Below are 18,030 nucleotides of genomic sequence, written 5' to 3' on the forward strand. Positions count from 1 at the left end.
TTTCTGCTGAGTGTGGTGCCTAAAATAAACGGGGGAATTCAGAATAATTCACCATCAAAGAGAGATTTGGTGAATGATGAGATTAGTGAGGAGATATGTTTGGTGTCTTACACATCATTTGAGGACATAGTATCTGCATTTATCTTGACCTGGTTCATCCTGAGTGTTTTGACTTGCAGGGAAGTATGAGAGAGGAAAACATTTTCCACTGTCTGGATGACTTTCTTTTCACAGACCCAAGTTCAGAAGTTACTGGCAGGAAAGTTTGGGGTTACGTTAACACGCTATTACTGTACTTGGCCTATGCTTTCCTGCCCCTTCCCACCCCCATTTTGTTGGTGCACATGTCCAGTACGAAATGTGTATTTTATGCAAAAAAATTTACTTATCTCCAACTCCAAATATAAATCCAGGATGGAGTGAAGCTGTTGGTGTAAGGCGATAAACTGAGCAGCTGTGGGGCAGTTCATGGTGTTGGCAGCTAAAGACAGATCTAGGGGGGGGGGCTCACAAAACTTGGGGCAGTTAATAGCCAGAGAACACTGTAAAGGAGTGAGACAGGGGTAGGAGGGGGCGTGGTGACATTGTCGCGTCACCATAGCCCCGCCCCCACTATACACTATAAAATACCGATATTCACGGCATTGAATTGCGGGGGCGGGGCTTAATGACGTGATTAGGCCCTGCCCCTGCCATTCAATGCCGTGAATTTCGGCGAATCCGGCAGGTTTGCCTACACTTCTGGGAGTTCGGGAGGACTCCCTGAAATTCGGGAGCCTCCCTGGAATTCCAGGAGAGCAGGCAAGTATGGTATAAGATAGAGTTAAGAATAGTTATATACAAATTTATGTAAATGGTTATGAACCTAGCTGCCTTCTCCATTTATGTAATCAATACATGCAGTGTTCAATTTGCATCCATACAAGTGTTGGTGTCAGTTGACAAGTTATGTTGAGGAGTACTAGCGATCTCATCATGTCAGTAGAAAAGACTGGAATTCTGCAACCTTGGTCTATACAATTGTAATACAGATTTCTGAGTGTACCTTTAACTGTACAAATTTAGTATTAGGACAGCCTCCAAATGTTTACAAAAGCTGGAGGCTTGTGGCAACTCCCCTGTGCTTTGCATGTATGAGTCATCATGTTTATTTATTCAATCAGTTAGTTACGGAACTAGCTTTATATCCCTAGAGATGTAAAGAAAGATGAATCCTCATATACAGAAGAGAGGAATTTCCGGTATACACCCTGGGGACAAACAGTAATAATGAATGTAAGTACTTTCTTTTCCTGAGTAAAATTGTGCCTGTTTTAGTTATGGTTTTATTACACCATATTGCTATTATACAATATGGGCCTGATTCATCATTGTTATATGTCCGTTTGGCTGCTTGTGGTTGGCTGAACAGTGAAGAGCAGTCTGGTCATTCTAGTTCACAATTGTTATGTTCGTCTATTCGCTATTCAATGAAAATTGTCCACTTCGAATTGTGTGGTTCCAACTCACAAAGTGATTTAATGGCAAGAAGCAAAAGAGTAACAAATAATAACATAAGTACAGCTGATTACAGACGCAGGCTCCCTGGATCCAGCATACAGTCATTCAATCCTGAAGTCTGTGGTTAAAAAGACTGTCTGTTAGTCCCAGAGCTCCTGCTTATATACAGTTGGTGTTACATTGAAAACAGTAGAGATGACTTGACATGTTTCCATTGGTTCAGGCTTCAGGACAGTCCTGTATAATGCAGGTCATAGGTCAGTTCAAATGATGCCCTCCAAGGGTGGGGGTAAACTCTCTAACAGCTGCATTATGTATCTTCCTGCCGAAGAGCTGGTTCAAACTAGTCTATTTGCATTACACACACAATACAATTCTGATCATTAATTCCCTATCATCCTTATCCTTTAAAAGGCTTGTGATGTACTCCATCGACACTATTTACCACACCCGAGAGATCACCGCCTGGATACATGGAGGGGATTAGGATTTCCAATCTGCAGCAATTTGTAAGCGGGTAGCTGAACAGACATGTTGTACAAGTTTGTCCCTATGTTTATCAATGGTTTTCAGAGGAGAACAAAGCAGCATGACCAGGGGGTCTAGGATTATGTCACTGTCCAGTATCTGAGTAAGTAGCGCAGTCACCTATCGCCACAAAGTTGAGATGGGAAGGCTTTGCCACCAAATATGGTAAAAAGTCCCCACTTCCCCTCACTGTCTCCAGCAGAGATCGGACGTGCCCGGAAATGTCTGTGTAATCGTGTGGGAACCAGATACCAACGTGTGTAAACTTTGAATGCATTTTCCCTTATTGAGGTGTTAATTGATACCTTAGATATCCTGAGCGTCAGCTTAGACCAACCCTCCTTGTCCAAAGTCTCCCATGTTGTCTCAAACGATTCCAAGATCTCAGTGGTTGGTAATAACATATCATGGTATATGAGGGACACCAATCCTGGGAAACCCACTCGGTGCATGCAAAACTTCTCGAAGGAGGTAGGTTTCTGCAATTTGGAGGATTTGCGTAGGGCCTGGATAAATGCTCTAATTTGAATGTATGAGAAATGCAAGGAATCCGGGAGGTCCGCTCTTTCACTAAGATCAGAAAATGTGCGTGGAGCATATTCCCCCGAGATGTGTTTGAATTGGGTTATACCTGCTCTCTGCCAGGGTGTGATATACGATATTGAATTCCCTGTAGGGAATGCCAGATGGTGCCAAAGTGGAGTAAGAGGTGAAGGGAACTTAGCGATGTCCGTCTTCTTCCTGATAAGTTTGTCCCATATGTTTAGCGTGAATTGTATAGTCGGGTGACAGTATACCGAGGCTGGTCTCTGGGTACGTGGGAGCCAAGGAAGGTATTGTAGAATGTGGTCAGGTGTTAGTGCGTTCTCTAAGTCTACCCATCTCTTTTTTCCTGGGGATGTATGCCAGGAGATAATGTGGCTGAGGTTGACTGCCTGGTATTAATGTTCAAAAATCGGTAGCCCGTACCCCCCAGATACAGTTGGTTTGGCTAAGCAGGAGCGCCAAAGTCGAGGTTTTTTACAGTGCCAAATGAATTCTCTACATATCTGTTGAAGGGAGGACAGGAAAGTCTTCGGAACTGAAAGCAGGAGTGTTTGAAATAGGTATAAACCTTTGGGGAGGACATTCATTTTTATCATGTTTATTCTACCAAACCACGAGATGTAGAGGGGATCCCATTTGATTAAGTGCCTTTTGATTGTGTCTAAAAGTGGGATATAGTTAGTTTGGAAAAGTGTATTGTAATCCTTGGTGATGAGTATCCCTAGGTAACGTAGAGATTTGGGGCGCCATTGAAATGCGAATTTAGTCTTGAGTATCGAGTTTATTGCATCCGATCCCTGAAAAGCAAGAGCCTCCGACTTAGAGTTATTGATTTTATAATTTGAGACTGAGACATATTCCGCCAGCTCCTTAACTTTAACTATTAACTCTATTAAATTTGATTATAAACGACTGTGTGTTGGAACTATTTTAAGGTGAACTATTTTTTAAGTGAATGTCTAAGTGTAAATGTGTGTAGAAGTGTTCGCACGTGTTGTGGTTAAATACGCCCTTCCACGCCGTAGCGCGCTATTCGCATATTTTCAGACAAAGACAACCAAATTGATGGATATTAATTTGAAACGACAGTTTTGTAGTGACTGGCGCTCATTTTTTAGGATGATTTTCCCTGGATTTTTGTCCCCCTCATTGGACAATAGAGGATTAAGGATTAAAGATTTCGATTCATCTTCGGACGTAAGACTTTTTGTGTGCCGTGTTTTGTGTGAAATAGCTCTGTGCGTGGCCAGAAATGGACCTTACACCAATTAACTCAATTGCATGCAATTCATGTCGGAATGCAAACGACACTTAAATCAGCCTATGGCTTAAAGGGCGGACCGGGGGAGGGAAGGGGTGGATGAACGTAGACAATGTAGACTAATAGTGTGCCGAGGGTTTTTTTAAGCCGTCACACTTGCACCAGCTACAGGGCAGGTGTAAGTGCCGACTAATAGTGATGACTGTCACAACATAGTCTTTTTATTAAAAACTACACTTATGCGGGTCACTAGATAGCAAAGAACATTTGTGGGCAAGTAAGAAAGAACATAAAAATCCATTGTATGTATAGTATGCATTAAAAATATCCTGATTCATGTATTTAATGAGCAAAATAAAAAAAAAAAATATATACTTTTTAAAACACATATTTTTCTTAATGTACTATGAGTTGATAATTTATGTTTTAGAAATTTAATTTCCATGTGCATATCCTGCACCGTGTTCTGTCTGTTAACAAACAGCAAGTAACGTTTAGCCGGAGTGTTCTTACATCCAGATCAAAATAGAAATGTATCTTGGGGTCCACTTGGATTTGAATACGGTCAGAACTATTCACAAATCCCGTGCTCATTTTTTAAACGCAAGTTGCGTTCAGGTTGCGTCCAAACATGAATCGGGCCTTATGACAATACTCAGATAAAGTATGGAATAGGATTGGCCAGGAGAGATGACCAACTTGAAAATACCTTTTGTAGCTGATTATTCTAGAAATTCATTTGGATTGTATCTATTGGTTTACTGATTATTTATATCTCACTACTAAAAACAATGATCTCACAAAAAACAAATTTCTTGAAAAAAGTAAGATATGGGTTTCCCATATTACTACTTTTGCCTTTATCTTATTTATTATTATTATTGTTAATTTTTATAGAACCACAGTGCTCTGCAGTGCAAAAAGTGGAGAAAACAAGACATACATAAAACAGGGACATACAGTGTAGACAAAATACATGCAGACATGAAACTGAATGGTATGGAGGGTCCTGCTCATGAGAGCTTACATTCTAATTGGAAGAGGGCACAGCTGAAATAAGTGAGTGTAGCTCAGAGTGGCGATTAGGACAGTTGTGAAGGTGCATTAGTGTGGGTAGTATAGGTGGGAGTAGGGTAAGGAAATGGGTTTTTAGTGAACATTTACAGATTTGAAGGCTGTGGGAGAGTCTGACTGGGTGTGGTACTTTTAAAGCCATAACTATTGTCACCAATAAAGATCGTCCGATGCGATCAATATGATTCCAACGCACAAAGAGATTTAATAGCAAAATATAACAAAATATAACCGATACATATGCTGCACACTGGATCCACTAACAGCTTATCAATCCTGAAGTCTGTGTGTTGAGAGAGACTGTTACTGTGCCAGTGGCTTGGTTTTATACAGTTTGGGTTAAAAGAAAACAGTGATGAGATCACAATGCACAGAAGGATAACACTAAGATCATTCTTCATTGGTTTAGGGCAGCGGTTCCCAAACTGTGCGCCGCCGCTCCATGGGGTGCCACAATCCCTAGCAAGAAAAAGAAGAGAAAAAAACAAAACAAAAAAAAAACTTACCCATCATCCAGTGCCGGATCCTCCTCCTCACTGACTGCCCTCATCACATCCGTCAGCCTCAGTGAGGAGCAGCAGCAGAGAGGACGTCAGGAAAGAAGGTAAGTAAAGGAGAGTGAAGGGAGGCACAGAGAGACGCTGAAGGGGGACAGAGAGACACTGAAGGGGGACAGAGAGACGCTGAAGGGGCACAGAGAGACGCTGAAGGGGGGCAGAGAGACACTGAAGGGGCACAGAGAGACGCTGAAGAGGGACAGAGAGACGCTGAAGGGGCACAGAGAGACGCTGAAGGGGCACAGAGAGACGCTGAAGGGGGGCAGAGAGACACTGAAGGGGGACAGAGAGACGCTGAAGGGGGACAGAGAGACGCTGAAGGGGGACAGAGAGACACTGAAGGGGGACAGAGAGACGCTGAAGGGGGACAGAGAGATGCTGAAGGGGGACAGAGAGACACTGAAGGGGGACAGAGAGACGCTGAAGGGGGACAGAGAGACACGGAAGGGGGACAGAGAGACACTGAAGGGGCACAGAGAGACGCTGAAGGGGGACAGAGAGACACTGAAGGGGGACAGAGAGACACTGAAGGGGGACAGAGATACGCTGAAGGGGGACAGAGAGAGACGCTGAAGGGGCACAGAGAGACACTGAAGGGGGACAGAGAGATACTGAAGGGGGACAGAGAGACACTGAAGGGGGACACAGAGAGACACTGAAGGGGGACAGAGAGACGCTGAAGGGGGGCACAGAGAGACACTGAAGGGGGACAGATAGACACTGAAGGGGGACAGAGAGAGATGCTGAAGGGGGACAGAGACACTGAAGGGGGACAAAGAGAGACACTGAAGGGGGACAGAGAGACACTGAAGGGGGACAGAGAGACACTGAAGGGGGACAGAGAGGGGCACAGAGAGACACTGAAGGGGGACAGAGAGAGAGACACACTGAAGGGGGACAGAGAGAGACACGCTGAAGGAGGGGGACAGAGAGACACTGAAGGGGACAGAGAGAGACTGAAGGGGGACAGAGAGAGACACTGAAGGGGGACAGAGAGACACTGAAGGGGGACAGAGAGAGACACTGAAGGGGGACAGAGAGACACTGAAGGGGGACAGAGAGAGACACTGAAGGGGGACAGAGAGACACTGAAGGGGGACAGAGAGAGACACGCTGAAGGAGGGGGACAGAGAGAGACACGCTGAAGGAGGGGGACAGAGAGAGACACGCTGAAGGAGGGGGACAGAGAGAGACACTGAAGGAGGACAGAGAGATGGTGAATAAGGGGACACAGAGTGTGAGATGGCGAAGAGGGGGACAGAGTAATATGGTGAAGGGGCGCAGTGATATGATGAAGGGGCACAATGTGATGGTGAAGGGGCCTAAATACATCTTACGTCATTTTGACCCAACTACTTAAAAACGGGACTGCCCGGTAATAATTTTGGCTTAGGGGTGCCTTGGAAAAATTATGATGACCTTAAGGGTGCCTCGAACTGAGAAAGTTTGGGAACCACTGGTTTAGGGTTTAAGATAGTCCAGTACAATGCACGTCATAGGTCAGTTCAAATGATGCTTCTCCAAAAGTGGGGGCAGCTCACTCCAACTGCTGTGTACGTGTCTTGCCTCAGGGAACCGCCAAAAATCTGGGATAAACTAACCCATTAACAGAGTATTTTTGAGTATTAATCCTTTGCTAATCATAACCAGCAATAGCAATGTGCGAGCGCTTATCCGATGATACCAGATTCCTGTTGGTGAAGTGTGGATTAATGTAAGACCAAACACAATATGTTACTTATGACCTGAACCAGAAATATATTTAATGTAGATTTACCATTGTGTAATAAATCTCTAAGTTCTTTTATATGAACAATAAGAAAAATTGAAAATGGAATAAAAATGACCTATTTACAAATGTAGGTATGAAGGTAAGTGTATTTACTGTGTTTTCCTAGGACAGGGGTGGCCAACCAATCAGAGACCAAGAGCCAAAAAATATCTATAGATATTGCAAAGAGCTGACTTTACCTTTTATATGTGTGTGCATATACATATACACAGTATAAGCACATACATACATACATACATACTGGAAACACATACATTGAAAATAAACATTTTTAAAATACCTTGCTAAGCAAAAAAGATAATATCAAGCACTTCCAAAAATAATCATCAAATCAGCACAACTCTGTGTCCAGTGGAGGAGGGTTCACAGGTTACTTACTGTCTCTTCACAGTAACTCCCGCTGCTTCTGTATCCACAATCACTGTGGAGGGAACTGTTGAAGTGGGGATAAAAAAAGTCAGAAATGCCCAACATGCCCCTCAGACCTTTTACATGTCCATCAGCTCTCCCTACATGCCTTTTACATGCACATCACCAGACCTCTCCACATGCCATCAACTCTACCCACATGCCCCAGAAATGACCATCAGACATTCCCAAACGACTCATACATGCCAATCAACAAAACAACATGCCCCATACATGCCAAACAGCCTCACCACATGCCCCATACATGCCAATCAGCCTCACCACATGCCCTATACATGTCAATTAGCCTCAACCCATGCCAAACAGACCCACAACATGTCCCGTACATGCCAATCAGCCCCACAACATGCCAAACAGTCCCACAACTTTCCACATATATGCCAAATAGCCCCACAACATGCCCCATGCATGCCAAACAGCCTCACCACATGCCCCATACATGCCAATCAGTCCCACCACATTCAAAACAGCCCCACAACATGCCCCATACATACCAAACAGCCCCACAACATGCCCCATACATGTCAGTTAGCCCCACAACTTGCCCCATACATGCCAATCATACCTCTTCACATGCAATCAGATCCCACATACCCCTTACTTACCTTTCACACCTCCCACAGTTGGGGAGTCCGCTGGGAATCCGCTGGATTCCGTGCAGAGGAAGGAGGGAGAGCACACTACATGCTCTCCTCCTCCTTCCGTGATTGGCTGTGACTCTCTGACCTCCCTGCGTTGTGTAGAGGAGGTCACGTGATTCGGCTGTCAGCTGAACAGCTGAATCTTCTCTGGTCTGCCGGCAGACACCCGGAGCCACATTTCATAGATAAAAGAGCCGCATGCGGCTCAAGAGCTGCGGGTTGGCCAACCCTGTCCTAGTCAATTAACCTTTGTATGCCATTACGTACTAATTGCAATGGCACAGGAAACTATAACAAGAGATATTTATTAATTTAGAACGACTTCATCCAAGTATTTGACTTCAAAAGTAGGGCATTCCATAAGTAGGTAACAGCACAGGAGAAGCCTTGTAGGAGAGAATGAGAGCTGGTTACCAGAGGTGTGACAAGGTGCAGGTAAAAAGTATATCTAAGAGGGTGAGATTTGAGATGTATGAAGGAATGGAGTTTTCTGGAATAATTATTCCTACACTCCATGTAGAAGATTACAGTAATGAGTGACTAACAATTAAGTAGTATTGAGGCAAGAATGCTGAGGTCCAACCTTCACATCCACAAAGGCTAGAGATAGGTGACTGACTATAGAGAGTAAGGAAGGGGTCATGAAGTCAGTGCCGCTATTAGCCATACTAATAAAAAGTAGCGATATTGTATAGACAGAAGTTGGCCAGTACCAAAGACCAATACTCAGACATGGGACCTGCCAGTTTACCACCCTGAATGGTATACTAAACGTCTGAAATGCTCTTATAATTTGCATTTACAATGCCCAAAATCCAATCCCACTACCAGGGTATTTCAATGGATTTTCCCCTCAAGTGGCCCCAACATTTTTCACGTTTTGTTCTGTGTCAGTTCCATTGGAAATCACATTTGCCTTTTGTACTCAGGAAAATTCTATACTTTTTTTTTTTTTACAATAATGACTATAGTCCGGTAATATCATTTTAATTTATTGTCATTGTATGTGGGGAAAAGAATCATACACTTTTACTTCATTCTCCCCTTATCTACTTCCATGCAACTTACTTTCCCACAATTAGCTCAATCCATAAAATGTTCTCCTAATACTATTCTGTCACTCCTAAATTTTATAGGATACTGTATATGTTAACTTTTGGTCTTCTTTTTTTAAATATATATATTTTTTTAACTTTTAGATGATAAAGCATGTGTTTAAACATCAAAGCCTATGTTAGAGCAAGTAAGCACATGTTCTAGCCCTAGGGGGTGTGCTGAGGGAAAGGTGGTCTGTGCCTCACAAGATCCATCTTCCACATGCAGTAAATTCTGGTGGGCCCTGGGGTTTGTTGTTGAGAGTGGCGGTCCATTATGATGCCAGGCACACAGTAATCTCATCAAGTCATCTCAGTCTAGTATCTAGTAGAAAGCATAATCGTCCCCTAAACCTTGTGGTTTCTTAGCTGCAGTGAGTTGATGCACATTTTAACTTCATTATTGAGAGGAAATTCTTAACAATACAAAAGTCACAATATATGTCACAAGCTAGTTGGGAGTTTATTAGTTCAGGTACGAAACTGATTGTCTGATAAAGTAAAGGTGTGTCAATTATTTATCTACCCTCAAAATCATCTCATCTAATAATCACTATAATATTTATAGAAAGCCCCTGATTTACAACAATAGAACGTATTGTGCTGTGGTTTCCTGTTCCGTGGCTTCTTATACTTCCTTTAGTTACCTGCGCCCATGTTTTACCTACTGTACAGTGACACACGTAGCCGCAGCAGACACAAGGGTTCTGTTATAAGCGTTTACAGGAAGGCAAAGGATGGTTTTTCAGATTTACTGAAAACCATATTTTGTTTTTGCTCTAACAACACCCAAGAGTAACAGTGCATCCACTTTCCCAGGCTTGTAGTTATTTATTTTCAATAGCATTTAGCTCCTCAGACATTACTAGACCATGAAACCTTATAGCAATGGAACAAAGATTATACCAATATTCACTGTAACAATAGGAAGGAGCTGAAAGACAGAGGAAGGACAGTAAGAAATGGAGGGACTGAGATAAAAGACATAATACAGTCACTCTGGGGGTATATTTACTAAACTGCGGGTTTGAAAAAGTGGAGATGTTGCCAATAGCAACCAATCAGAATCTAGCTGTCATTTATTTAGTACATTCTACAAAATGACAGCTAGTATCTGATTGGTTGCTACAGGCAACATCTCCACTTTTCAAAGCAGCTTATTAGGTACATTTTAAAGGGAAAAGGGTAACTCAGTCACCCACTCCAAGGTAGCCCACTATGGGACCTGACCAAGGGGGCCTTCGGCCCAGCCAGCCTCTGATAATGTGTTAATAATGTGAGGATATAAGAAATAGCCTTGGCTTGTAGTACCCTGGATAATGTGTCACACAGTGGTGTCACACCACTAGTTTCCAGTAGGAGGACACCCTATTCCAGTAATAATATTTAGGAGAACTTTTCTTTCACAATTCCCACATCTTTAATCAGTCAGCTTTCGAGCATAGACTGCCACAATTATGGCTAGTAAGTCACTACAGGGTGAGGCACAAGCAGCAACGCTCCAAGCTGTATGATTGTGCAACGTTCCAAGCTGTATGATTGTGCAACGTTCCAAGCTGGATGAGTAACAGGTTTTCAATGTGTATGTTATCCCTGCCCACATTGTCTGTGTCAGTGCTGGGAAACTGTGTGATTAGAATGTGCAGCAGGAAAATAGAACTGCTTGCAGTAGGCTGGACTAGTGTGCCTTTGAGCTGAAGAGGAAATACGTGCAATACTTTGATAAGAATAGCAGAAGAGGAATTTGCAGATATATACGGACATTAGACATGGAGAAAATAACATTACCTATTTACTCAGCCAGGTGACAGGGACAGGATCTGGAGACTGTAATGTAAGTTTATCAAATGTCATTTTGATCTTCTGGAAACAGAAGTTATACTGGGAAGTGCTGAGGGCTGGGAAAGGAGTCTGGTGGGATTATCGACTAATTAAAGGTTCTTAATAAGAATGTTTTTCTGTTAGATGTGTTGTGATAAAATGTATCATAATAATTGATGTAAGGTAAATACTTGTTACGTTCAAGAACTATCACAATATAACTTTTAATATGTACTGTTCAATCAGATCGTATCAATTTCTGTCTGATGACAATCAGTTGGTCCTCGATGCCTTTGTTGTTTTCTCACTCCGCTTGTTTCAGTCAGTAAGTAAATGCTGCAGAGGAAGATCATAACAAGGCATTATTGGAAAAACAATAATATATATTGTTGCATTTAAATGGATTGTCCGCTTTTAGAAAACCCCTCCTCCCCTTTGTACAATCCTCCTACAGGGCAAATCTGAATATTACACTCTGTCCAGTCCTCGAAAATATAGCATTATGTATGGACAGACCAAAACGTGCACCTGCCCCGTGAGCTCCCTGCTTCAGGTAACAAGGGGGCAGGGGGGAGGGTTCACATGAACTCTTTGCTGTTTTGGGGAGGGAAGATGCAGGTTTTCGTAAGGGGAGAGGATTGTCCATGAAGTGGCATTTCCTTTAATAAATGTCAAACTTTATTTAAAGGGACACCATGATTTATTTTATTGTGTTTGTGTTGTACACTTTAAATATAGGGAAATTAAAAATAACATCTCATTATTTTATATCTGTTGATTGATTTGAGCTTTACCTGAGCAGGTCTGCAGTATAGTATTTTACTATATAATGGTCAGATCTCATTTGGTGATCTTTCACTCATCCTGACTTAAACAATATTATCATCTTATTGTCCCAGTCTCTGCTCTGAGCCACATTTGCTCCTCTTGTTTCAGTTGTGTCCTCTCCCACTTAGAATGTAAGCTCTCTAATGAGCAGGGTCCTCCATACCCTTTGTTTTCATGTCTGTTTATTATGTCTACGTTGTATCTTCCTGTTTCATCTAAGTCCTGTTTCCCTACTGTACGGCGCCGTGGAGCACTGCGGTGCCTTACAAAACTACAATGATAATAATAATAATAGTTCAAGTGTCCAAAAAAGTTACAATTAGATCATTGAATCCAGTCCTCCAATCTGCTAATTTAATGCAGTTATCCAACCCAAAATTTTTTTTTAATTGTTTAATATTTTATGTGTGTGAATGCTACATACACAATACTAGCAATTATAGATGACTAATTCAATAAGCCAGAAAAATAAATGTGGATTGAGGAGTGTGCATTGTAATCATAACATGAAATCCTACATCTTACATTGCATATGCACTGAAAATATGTTACTGTTCTGTCAGATCAAATTTGAACGTGTCTAAAGCAATCTGTCAATCAGATAGTAATGTGTGTTACTCAGTTGTATATTAATATCATTGCAAAAAAAAATAATAGATTATTCAGAAAAAAAAAAAAATGACAGTATGTGTGGCCAGAGACACAAACATTGTTCACATTTTAGTACGCTTCACAAGAAGTGATTGGCTCTATATGCAAATAAATACGCACAGTGCAGTCGAATTTTTTTAAAACTATCCGTTTCACAACGTGAGATTCGCTCACACATTATAACATTTTCAGACTTTTGTTGCATGATTAGAATACAGTGAAAAGATCCTATTGGCTTGTGTTCATGGTCATCTTCCAACTGCACTAACAACCTGCAATGAAGCTGAACCTTATCCAGTTTTTCACCTTGAGAAGTCAAACAGTCAGATCTTGTCTGATTTGGCTGCCCTCCTTGGTTGAGAGATATAATTGGCTCATGACCAGATATATTGTTTGCAGCACAGTGAAAAGAATAATTGACCGCATCCCTTTAATTGTATAGAGCAGGCCTGTCCAACCTGCGGCCCTCCAGGTGTTGTGAAACTAGAAGTCCCAGCATGCTTTGCCAGTAGACAACCTGTTGATAGCTGGAAGGACATGCTGGGACTTGTAGTTTCACAACATCTGGAGGGCCGCAGGTTGGACAGGCCTGGTATACAGCTAATTAAATGTTGAAGAGTTCTATATATTTTTTACTTAGTATGTGTGTAAATCATTATTTTATTTTACCTGTCAAGCTTTCTATTGAGTTTATTTGGAAATCTACTTGTAACATACTTTGAGCACAGTAGCCCAGTCAACATGGCTCTACATGTGCTGTATGCAAAGCAGCTCCTACAATTAGCCCTGTCTTTCCCCTTTAAGTACATGTAAATGTGAGACTAAAATGTTCCACTTATTGTAAACGCACGTTTGTGCAGAATGGAAATGCTGCGTTATTAACACCTTGCAGCGTACTGTAAAGTTGTGTCCCTTCTTTAGTTACGCTGGACTTGCTTAAAGCTTTGCACAGAGTTAGTTTCACTCACCACGGGATAATAGAAATCCCTATCTGCTCAGATGGTCATCTGTGAAGTTGAAAGCATTGAATACATTGGTATCTTAGCATTATCCAGTGGGTAGATCTTGGAAGTGAAAACCACACTGAAAGTCATGGCATAGATACCTATTTACCCGAAATCTCCAGTAGACTCCTGAATTAAGGGAAACCACCCAGAATCCCGACAGACTTATGTTGCGAAACAGAGTCCCACTGGACTGAGGACTTTTTCTTCACTCGTTTCTCACAGTTTAATGTACTTTTTAGTCCTTGGCCCAGTCTAAGTATATACACCAGAGTATGTGTATTGTTATTTCATGTTATTAGGTACATTTTATATGTGAAAATAACAGGACAGCAGATGTAATTTTGCTTGTGTTAGATAAGGTAATTACCATTTGTCTCAAATGTGGAATGTTGTGAGGTGTGGTGTAGATCTGGTTTGTAACCAGAACAATGTATGAATTAACTAGCTGGCAGCCCAAGTTAAATATCTAGGTGAACCTGTAATCTGAGACCTGGTAGTTAAGTCAGATGATGTGCAATTTATCCACAGCAGTATACTGGCTGAAATATAATACTGTAGATACTGCATCAATATAAATGTTATTGTATCAAAATGTATCTCAAACGTAGATTCTGTAATGCTGCAGATACAATGTGTCAAATGTCTTAATAGTCTTGCATGTGTAAAGTGTCATATTGTTTCCTGATGTAATATTGTAACCCTAAGTTAAGTGTACCCAGCCAAATAGCTAATTCAGTCCAGCCATTCCATTGTATAACCAAGGTAACAGAGACTGTGGACCTCATTTAGAGTCGGACACAAAGTCTGTTTTAGGCGCAAGTGTCCAAGATGCAGGCGGATTTGGTGCTTTCTGCACATGCATTATAGTGTTTTTTTGTTGGATGCGCCTAAAACGGACTTTGCGTCAGACTCTAAATGAAGTCCTGTATGTCTAACAGTTAAAGTGTCCACTGATAGAACCCTGCTGAAAGGGGGAGGATTGAGACATTTCACCCTACTCCCTGTGTATACAGCCAAGAATATAAGGAGAGCAGAATGCCAATAGAGCTATTTTAGCTTGGATGATCCTGGTGTACAAGACATCAGCAAAAAGGACTCTGGACAGGCATTATAGTGCCACTGGAGGAACCCTAACCAGATGCCCATGCGGTGATGGGGGTTTCTAGTTGTCCGGAAACCCCCCCTCCAGCCAGGACTCGCTGTCAGACTGGTCCTCTTCTTTGGGACCACCCACGGAACTACAGATAAGTTCTGATCCATTATGTCCCCCGTCTGTAGTATACGTCTCGCCCCTTCTTTCACGGATCCTGTGTCATCAGGACCCGCCCACCTCAGTAAACCCCTATTGGTAGGGGTGTAATGACATGAATGTTATCATCCCTGCCATGCTCAGTGTTTACAGAGATGGAGGGGCTTGATAATGAGATTAACCCAACCGATTAATGGTGCAAATGACATCGTCAAGCCCCGCCCTCAAGCTCTTTCCCTATTTTGCTTGCACATCTCCTGGATGCGAGGTAGGAAAAGTGGGCAACTTCGGCGTAAATTAAATTAGTCATAAGACTGGGACATTGGATGTGACTTTATTACATGTGCCACTTTTGCGTGTTTGAAATGTATTTTTACTTGGGGCAGAGTGTGCCTAGAATTGCAACCGGGAGGTGCAAAATGAATCCAATTATAGTACAAGACAAGACCCGATCTCCTCCACCACTTCAAGTGTTTTGTAGGGCTATGCCCGTCATTAAGGATTGCCCCTAAAAATGCACCCTCTCTCCTCCCCTTTATCTCATTTTAATAATCTAGCTCTATAAAAAAAACGTTTTGTTTTTGTACTGTTCAGCAATGTGATGTAGGATTTAGATTTAGGATGAGGACTTTGCGCTGCCCCTAGGCCATTTTGCTTTTCGTAACACAGCCACTCTATGTGCACAAATGCAGACAATACACCCAAGTGGATAAGCCCTAAGATGGTCTAAATACTATAAACTTATTAGTGATAGTGCAACAACCCATTGTATGGTTGTTGCGATACCCGTGTTTGTGTGGGTTTCTTCTGGGCACTCTGGTTTCCTCCGAAAATCAAAAATCATACTACTAGGTTAATTCGCTACTATCAAATTGACCCTAGTCTATATGTGTGTGTGTGTGTGTTTGTGTCTGTGTTAGGGGATTTAGACTGTAAGCTCTATTGGGGCAGGGACTGGTGTGAGTGAGTTCTTTGTACAGCGCTTCGGAATTAGTGGCGCTATAAATAGCTGAAGATGTTGATTGTATGAAAAATCTATTAGACCATTCAATTAGTATAGCTACGTTGATATCTGTATGAAGCAGATTAGTATACTATCCAAAGCTTTGTGACTTAAACCAATGTATGCTTAGTATATTTCTTCGTCCTGAATAAAATCTCTTGCTTGGTAGTGCTAAGCAAACAATCTACCCTTTTTCCATAACAATAGGATAATTGTATAAATATTATATTGCCAGATTTTTGCACTTCTGCAACACAGCCTTATCATACTTAATGACGATGCATTTCATATTATCACTGGCATGAGTAGCTATGTTGTTTCTGGGTAATGGTTAGGCAATCTGCTTTATTAATACAGCCAGTGTTGTCATAACAGTTTATTGAGAAAACAACTGAACCTATGTTATGCATCATAGCATTGTCACTTCTTTAGAACAAAGCGGTCAAGACTTGGGAAACAGTTCTGACTTCTGTGTAACTGTGAGGCTTTCAGGGAGGGCGGGGTCATCACTTGTTATTAAATAATGGAGATTATTTCATTTGCAGAGTGAAAAAAGTAACAACCAGGATGAAATCCAAGTGATTCTGATAATTACATTTTGAGAACCTGCTTTCTGCACAGGTTGAAGCGACGAATCGTTTGAAGCATTTTCAGCATGGGAAAGGCATTGATTAACCAGCTGAGTGGGTGTTAGTTTGCTTTTGTCTCTGGTCAGAGCAATCGGAACAGTATAGAAAGTTTCAGCTCAGCACATTTTTGTGTGGGCAATTTAGTAGTGGGAGCGGCTGGGCCAACAGGTTTTGAAGTTGGGCAATCCGGGCAATGTTCCGAACTCTGGCCCATCACCAGACACCTTCAAAACACCCTTTAAATACAACATACAATTATATATATATATATATATATATATATATATATATATATATAGCTGAGCTTTGTGCCCGCTGCAGCTTATCTGAAAACAAACTTGCTGATACATCTGCTGTTTTATCTCTCTGAGAGCCAGAGATTCAGAATAGAATCTAAACTGAAACCGAATACATGTTTGTTATGGTATTTCCCACCCTATATGTAATTATTTATTTCACACCTTGGTTTCATGGTCTATATTTACTCGCGGGCATCAGATGATATGATAAAAATGCAGCCACTAGAAAGTTCATTGTAAACTGTGTGCATTCCAGGGACTGGGACTTCTGACTTCTAAAATATTAATTTGTGTGTGTTCATTTTTTTCATATAATTGCAATAAAAGAAATCCTGCCCATTTAACTGTACTTTGAAATGATAAAATATTAAATATACGGGTAGTAGAAAGAAACATCAATATAACGTCACTTAAAAGGGTGTAGGGCCAACGGGCGGGCTTGTACAACTCACTCAACAGATATCTGGTTAATGGGTGGTTTATGCACGGCAGACCGACCATGATATCCTGCTCTGTGGAGTTCTTGTCAGATTGTTTTTGGTTAGACTGGCAGCTTGTACCACCGGTTGAAATTTGCAGTCAATTGATCTGAAGCCTGAATTATGCACATTCACCCACTGTTGCCCTCTGCTGGTGAGTTGCATGCAGACATCCCCTGTGAGATTATTTCGGCAGCACATTGATTACTTGTCACGATAAGCGGCCCTCCCAATTCAATTTTCGGTAGAGAATTTCCCAACTATCTGCCAACAGCTAATCTTTTGAGACTCTGTATACTTCAATTGTAATTAATAAAACTTCAGAAGATTACTTGCTGGGGATATAGGAGAACCAAAGAAAAACCTTGATTCCCATACATCATACCATTTGCAGTGGAAGATCTTGTTTTTGTGACTACAATTTATGACTTAGTGACAATATTTCAGTAATTTTGACCCTGTGATTTTTCTTGTTCTTTTCTGACATGAATCATAAAAATTCTCATTGTTGTAGTTATATATTTAATTATGCTCCCCTGAGACAAGACAAAGGAAACAGATGTAATCTGTATATAACCTTTATCGCAACACTTGAGGACATGCCATGTTGTATTTGTTTATTAAATATACTTTACTATAGGT

General features: G+C 41.5%; 1 protein-coding gene across 3 annotated transcripts in view; it reads left to right on the forward strand.

The window, feature by feature from the left end:
* The first annotated feature begins 1,197 nt into the window (after positions 1-1,197).
* LOC142097600 (interleukin-4 receptor subunit alpha-like) overlaps positions 1,198-18,030 on the forward strand; it is a 29,906-nt gene continuing 13,073 nt past the window's right edge. Inside the window, exon 1 of one of the 3 annotated variants that reach the window (XM_075179587.1) lies at positions 1,198-1,275. The gene's annotated coding sequence lies outside the window, so the exon portion shown is untranslated. Of the gene's footprint in view, positions 1,276-5,376; positions 5,514-11,045; positions 11,257-18,030 lie in introns of those variants that run through there. The other 2 variants (XM_075179586.1, XM_075179585.1) reach the window with 2 other exon arrangements.

The sequence above is a fragment of the Mixophyes fleayi genome, chromosome 7 (assembly GCF_038048845.1).
Source record: "Mixophyes fleayi isolate aMixFle1 chromosome 7, aMixFle1.hap1, whole genome shotgun sequence".
Lineage (NCBI taxonomy): Eukaryota > Metazoa > Chordata > Amphibia > Anura > Limnodynastidae > Mixophyes > Mixophyes fleayi.